Below are 7,010 nucleotides of genomic sequence, written 5' to 3'. Positions count from 1 at the left end.
AAATTTTATAAAGTGCCTATTTAGAAAAGCACAAAAATTGCAGGAAGTATCACAACGCTAAAATTTCCAAACATCTAACATTCCATAGATTACATCTAAAATCTCAGTTGATTACTCTTTAAAGAGGAATGGGCCCATTGGTGGGATGCAGGACATAGAGCCTGCACAGCAGAAATTCTTCCTGGGTACAGGTGAAGTGGGCAAACCAGACACACCTATAAATTAGCTGTCCATTCACCTGCTCCTGCTGCAGGCCGTAGAGCTATTGCTCAACATAGGTGGTGCCAGGGCACTCGCATCTCCCTCGTCACCTGTCCCAACAAAACTCCAAGTGTTTCATGAAATGGTGCTGGTGATTCAGGCAGTAGAATTCTTTCTTGTAAGTATGTACTAAACTGCCCAGCACAGCTGTGATACTGGAAATGTTTGGATAAGACGGAACAGATCCTGACTACTTGCAATCATGAATAAGCACATAGCACTTTTCACAAGTAGTAGTATTATTAAACCTGTGGTGTCCTGACAACAGTCTAATGTTGCTAATTTTTTCTGCCTTTCTAAACTCACCTTATAGCAGGGTGGATAAAAATAAATTATTTAAAAAAACAAAAACAAAAAACAAAAACATTTTTTTTTGATAAAATGCCTTTTGAGGAAAAAAACCTATCTAAAGATAGTTTTAATTAAGATACATTATAGCTCAAAGATATCTTATTATGGAAAAGGGATTATAAATTCTAATTCTATAGTATGAGAATATATTCATGTAATGTTTAAGGAAAGTTTTGTAAATGAGTTCCAATAGTTCATGGATTAGGGACCCAGTCTTATGGGGTGCCAGGGGCTTCTGTATAGATTATTTAGGTTAATAGTTCTATCTACCCAATGGGATTCAGTGCTCAGTTTAGAAAATACCATCAGAGATGCTTAGTTTTGCAGTTCTCAAACTGTAGATTTGTGTCTCCAGAGATAACATGCTTGTTAACAGCAAAAACGTTTTAAAATAAATTATAGAGGGTGAGAAATATCAGAACTCAACCCTATTATCCCTCTGCAAATTTGTGTACACAGTCAATCCCTTACCTCTCTCTAAAGGTGCAAAGTTTCAAAAAGTTCAATGAATAGAAGATTGTTGGGGGAGGACTAGTTCTGGAAAAGGAGAAGAAGTCTGGAAATAAATGTGAGAAGGGAAGGACAGGCCGTAGAAACAAAAGTGAAACTGTTTGAGCAGCATATTCCAGAAGTCTTCAGGTCTCTCTGAGTGTAGCCCTCACTGATTTGAGATCTACCATACCATTCTCTCACTAGAAGGGAAAACCTATAATGGCAGCAAGCCATAAAAGAGACCCAGTTTGGGAATATTTTAATGAAGTTCCTCTATCTGTGAGTAAGACAGGCATGCGTGCAAAATGCAAACAGTGCAACAAAGAAATGCAAGACCTGGTTGCCCAAATGAAACAACATCATGAGAAGTGTTCCTTCTCAGGAGGAAGCTGCGTTGAAGATGATGAAAGGAACATGTCTGAACATGCAGGATCTTCAGATTGATAAACTTTTTTTATTTCATACATTTTTCTTAAGGACTGCCTGTCTTCCTTCTGGACTATTCTTGAATTCTCATGTTTGAGGAAAAAATATAGTTGTTTCTCTATGGTACTATCATTTTAGATGCAGTTGTGATAAAAAATAAATAGCTGAAATAGGCAGATCTTCCTTTCACAATTTCGCCTTTAAAGTAGTACTGTGTGTCAGTGAATGCAATGAGTAATACTAAATGAACAGTATGGTAATAATAATTAAATAACTGCATTGACTTATTTTGTTTAAGAGACTCCATCCTCAACATACAGGATTCTGAAGACTATCCACCTTCAAGATCACCATCATTTTCTATAGTTTCAGAGTTATCTGCCAATGATAGTGTTTCAGTCACATCATGTACGTCACATAGCCACAGTATTATCACTTGTAGCAAAAAGAAAAAATACCCTCCATCATCCAGAAACAACCATAGGTAAATTTGTGATAAGAATCAGCAGATTACAAAAAGAGGTAATTGATGAAAAAATTGTCTGGTTTGTTTATGCAACAAACTCTCCTTTCCGTATGATCGAGAACCCACACTTCATTAACATGGTTCGGTCATTAAGACCAGGATACAGTCAACCCAACAGAGCAGATGTCACAGGCAAATTGCTGGATAAAGTGTATGAAAGAGAAATTGAGCAGTGTACAAAAGTCTAGAGGGTGAAATTGTTAACCTGAGTCTTGATGGGTGGAGCAATGTCCACAATGATCCTGTTGTATGTGCTTGTGTGACATCAGAAGGAGGGAATATCTTCCTTACAGAAACTTACAGGAAATGCACAGACAGCAGAATACTTACAAGAAGTAGCAGTAAAAGCTATAACAAACTGTGGGGGAAAAAATTAAATGTCTAGTACGCAGCTTGATCACAGACACTGCTACAAATGGATCCAAGATGAGAAGAAATTTAGAAGAGAGTCCCGAGATAATAACATACGGGTTGCAGTGCTCATTTGATGCACCTCCTAGCCAAAGACTTCAGTGTTCCAGAAATAAAAGGCTAATGTTGAAGTTGCAAAATACTTCCGTAACATCCACTTTGCAGCAGCTGCTCTGAAAAAAGTGGGAGGAACCAAGCTAACTCTCCCACAAGACGTGCAATGGAACTCAGTAGTGGACTGTTTTGAGCACCATATCAAGAACTGGCCTAATCTGATGACGGTTTGTGAACAAAATCGTGAAAAAATAGATGGCACTGTCACAACCAAAGTTCTCAACATTGGGCTTAAGAGAAATGTTGAACACATGCTGAGTACCCTGAAGTCTGTTTCTGTAGCCTTGAACAAAATTCAAGGAAATAGCTGTTTTATTGTTAACACTGTTAAAATTTGGAAGGAACTGAGTGAGATCTTAAAAAGAGAATTATGCAATGACAGAGTTAAATTACAAGCATTAAAAACACAAATGGGACAAGCACTATCTCCAGCTCATATTCTTGCAAGTATTTTCAATACTTGGTACCAGGGTCAAACCTTAACTGCTGAAGAAGAGGAGTTGGCTATGATATAGACATCCAGCAATCATCCCTCCATAATGCCAACTACAATAAACTTCAGAGCTAATGGTGAACCATTCAAGAAATATATGTTTGCTGATGATGTTTTAAAGAAAGTCACACCAGTGAACTGGTGAAAGTCACTTAAGCACTTGGATTCAGAGACTGTTGAAGTAATAATCTCACTTTCAACAGCAGTAGCTTCTTCTGCTGGTGTAGAAAAGAATATTTTCTTCCTTTGGACTAATTCATTCCAAATTGAGAAATCGATTGGGACCTGAAAAAGCAGGAAAGCTTGTTTTTCTTTTCCAGATTATGAACAAACAGGAAAATGAAGGTGAAGACGACTGAGTTAGCTGCAGAAGCCAATATTTTAAGTTTCTCATGTTGACCTGGTTGACAGTCGATTTAAATTTTTTTTTAACATTTCATTTAACTATTTGTTAAAAACAAACTTGAATGTTTAACTAAATTCAAAAATTCATATGCTTGTTTTGTTAAAATGACATGTTTGCTGTTGATGAAAAAAATCCAGAATATATAACATTGTTGTTTTATAAATAAAACAATTTAAATGTCTAGTGATCTCCTCCTAATGCAGCATGGCAAGAAAATCCTCCAAATATTAATGATTAACCTGTTGAATTGGAGATAGTTCACCTCCCAATGACTTCATAAATATCTGCTTCAATTACCTTTGGTAAATTAAATAACCAAACAATCATTCATTCTCTGATATAGCTGTAAAACTAATCTGAAAAGTTTTAAAAGTAAATCACTTAAAAATGTAGTGTGTACCATCTAAAATGAAACCTACATCTATCTCTGAGTTGTGAAGAATATGTATTAAGGTTATAACAACCAACAATAATGCACTTTTATGTAGAAATCTATGATTAAATAATCAAATCCACCCTGCTTTATAGTTTCAAAAGGATTAATTATTCTTCATTTCCTGCCCACACTTGCATAGTATTGCTGTTTAATGTTAAGCTGTTGCAGCACATTTCAAGTGAGGGTGAAGTTACTTGTATGTTTATAAGATAGAAAACACTCCATTTTTCAAGGACCTTTGGGGTATTTGGTGAAAGGTGCTCTATAAATGCTATCAAGCTTTTCCTTTAAAAATCTAATACACATCTACAACAACCCTTTTTTGTTTCACTTTTCAGATCCAAGAATCACTGTCTTCAGATTCATGATTTACTGTACATGAAATGTGCAGATACCTCTCCACATGCATGCAATATTTATTTCTTAAACATATGTGACTGCCTGAATCAGGGTATTAGTAATGAAGCAGTTTCTCAAATTTTAAGGCCTAGCAAACCACATCTAAAACTCAAAATACTTGGCATACCACCTTTGTAATTTTAATCAGTGTAGTTATAATGGATTCTTTATTCGAATACACTTTCAACCAACCTGCATAACATCTGATTGTTGCTCATCTACCATCAGGCGTAAACGTAATAGTTTGAGAACTACTGAAGTGGTAGGATATGGAACCTTTCGTCTTTAGTTTATAATTAAAATCTATCCTGGGTCAGTAGTAACCAGTTAGTTGATGGTGTTCGTTCAGTTTCTAGTGGACAGGTAATTCACATCACAACATGTATTAACTCTCATGAAAATGTGAGACAAAGTGAAAAACAGATTGCTATTTAGATGTCCCTAGTATATCATAAAGCACCTATTATCTGTATTACTGTCCTGCCTCAGAGCCCCAGTCAAGTACCCAGGACCCCACTGTGTTAAGTGCTGTACAACACAGAATAAAAAGATGGACCCTGCCCTAACGAGCTTACAATCTAAGTAGAAGAAGAGATAACAGCCTGTTACAGATAGAAGAGGTAATGCAAGGAAACAATGAGAATATTGGTCAGTATTATAGGCAGTGGTCTCAGCATACCAGCAGCCTAACCGTTATGAAGATTTTTGTAGGAATCACAGCTGAGGAGTTTTAAGGAGGGTGAGTTAGTTTGCAGGTGTTTATGGGGAGCTTGTTCCAAGCATGAGGGGCAGCATGGGACAAAACAAACTGCTTGTTTGGAAATAGAGGCTGGCATCACAGGCTGATCAGAGGTGGGAGTCAGCACTTCCAGGGTGAATGAGATGTGATAGGTAAGATGGGAATAGGCAGTGAAGATAAATCTTATGTTTGATATTAGAGAGAACGGAGAGCCAGAGGAGGGATGCGAACAAATGGGTTATACAATCAAAGCGATGGGCTAGGAAAGCAACCTTTGCAGCAGCATTCGGAATGGTTATGAGCAGAACAAGACTGCATTTGTCAAGACCAAAGAGAGGGATGTTGCAATAACAGATTTGAGAGAGCCTGAATGAGAGTTTTAGCTGTGTGACTGGATAGGAATGGGCATATCTTGGAGATACCATGCGGAAAGAAATTGCAAGAGTTGAACATAGCCTGGATGTGATAATCTAGAGGCAGGTTCAAACAGAAGATGATGATCAGGTTATTAGCCTGAGAGACAGGTGGGATGGTGGTGTTGTCCAGTGATCAAGAAAGAGGTAGTGGGAAGGTGTTGGGGGTGAGGGTTAGGAGATTTAACAGCTCTGGTTTAGTCATATTGAGCTTGAGCTGATGCCAGAACATCAACAAGGCACTGTTAGAGGGACAGGCCAAGATTTTATTTTGGATAAGAGACCAGTCCAGAATAGAGATAAATCTGAAGTTGTTGGCATAGACATGGTATTGAATTTTTGTTTGCAGATGATAGTACAGAGAGAGAAAGTTAGAGGGAGAAAAGAGGACTAAGGACAGAGCCACATGGAACCCCCACAGAAAGATGTGGGGCCAGGGCCAGAAGATGAGGATCTTTCAACAGAGACTGAAAGAGCATTTAGAGCAGTGGTCCCAAACTTTTCAAAGTCATGCCCCCCCCCCCTTACCTTTGCGCATGCGTGCGCACCCCTCCCCCACCCAGGGCTGGGAGCGAGGCCATGGCTCGGGGGAGGAGGATGCAGACGGGATAAGGGGGCTGAGGCTGGAGCTGCAGCTGGGGACGGGTCTGGGGCCAGAAACAGCCGCAGCCAGGGGTTGAGATTGGGGGTAGAGGCAGGTGTGGAGCTGCAGCCAGGGTGTGGTTGGAGGCTGGGGGCAGGGTGGAGCTTCCTCCCCATCCTCCATAGGGCCTGCCTGGGCCCCACCATGCCCTGCCGAACGTTCCTCTGCACCCCCTAGGGGATAAACCCCACAGTTTGGGGACCTCTGAATTAGAGAAACAGAGGAACCAGCACAGGACAGAGTTATGGAAGCCAAGGGAGGACAAGATTTTAAGAAAAGCATGGTCAACACTATCTAAGGCAGCTGACAGGTCAAGGAGGACAAGGATGAAGTGATGGCTAGGAAAAGGTTATTAGAGACTTTGGTAGTGGTTTCAGTGGAGTGCAAGCGACAGACACTGGATTGGAGGGAGTCAAGGATGAAACTGGAGGAAAAATGCCAGAAAAGGATTGTAAAGAGCACATTCAATTAGCTTAGAGATGAAAGAGAGAATGGGTGGTAGTTGGAGAGGCAAGTGGGGTTAAGTGTGGGATTTTTTTAAAATGGAAGAGACTACAGCATGCTTGTGTTCTGACGGGAAAGAGCCAGAGTAGAGTGTGAGATTAAGGGGTAAGGGAGGACACGAGAGTAAGTGCAAGGAAGATGGCGCTTACTGGGGCAAGTGGAGATGTTAAGAGGAGGGAAGGCAAGCTGGGGGAAGGTCATGTCGTATTTTGTCAATTCAGGGCTCCAGACCATATATTAGAGATATAAACATTTAGTACAGTAACTCCTCACTTAATGTTGTAGTTCTGTTCCTGAAAAATGCGACTAAGTGAAACGATGTTAAGCGAATCCAATTTCCTCATAAGAATTAAATGTAAATGGGGGGGTTAGGTTCCAGGGAAAAAATTTTCACCA

The sequence above is a fragment of the Trachemys scripta genome, chromosome 2, assembly GCF_013100865.1.
Source record: "Trachemys scripta elegans isolate TJP31775 chromosome 2, CAS_Tse_1.0, whole genome shotgun sequence".
In the NCBI taxonomy this organism is placed as follows: domain Eukaryota; kingdom Metazoa; phylum Chordata; order Testudines; family Emydidae; genus Trachemys; species Trachemys scripta.
Note: the sequence above shows the minus strand (reverse complement) of the source record.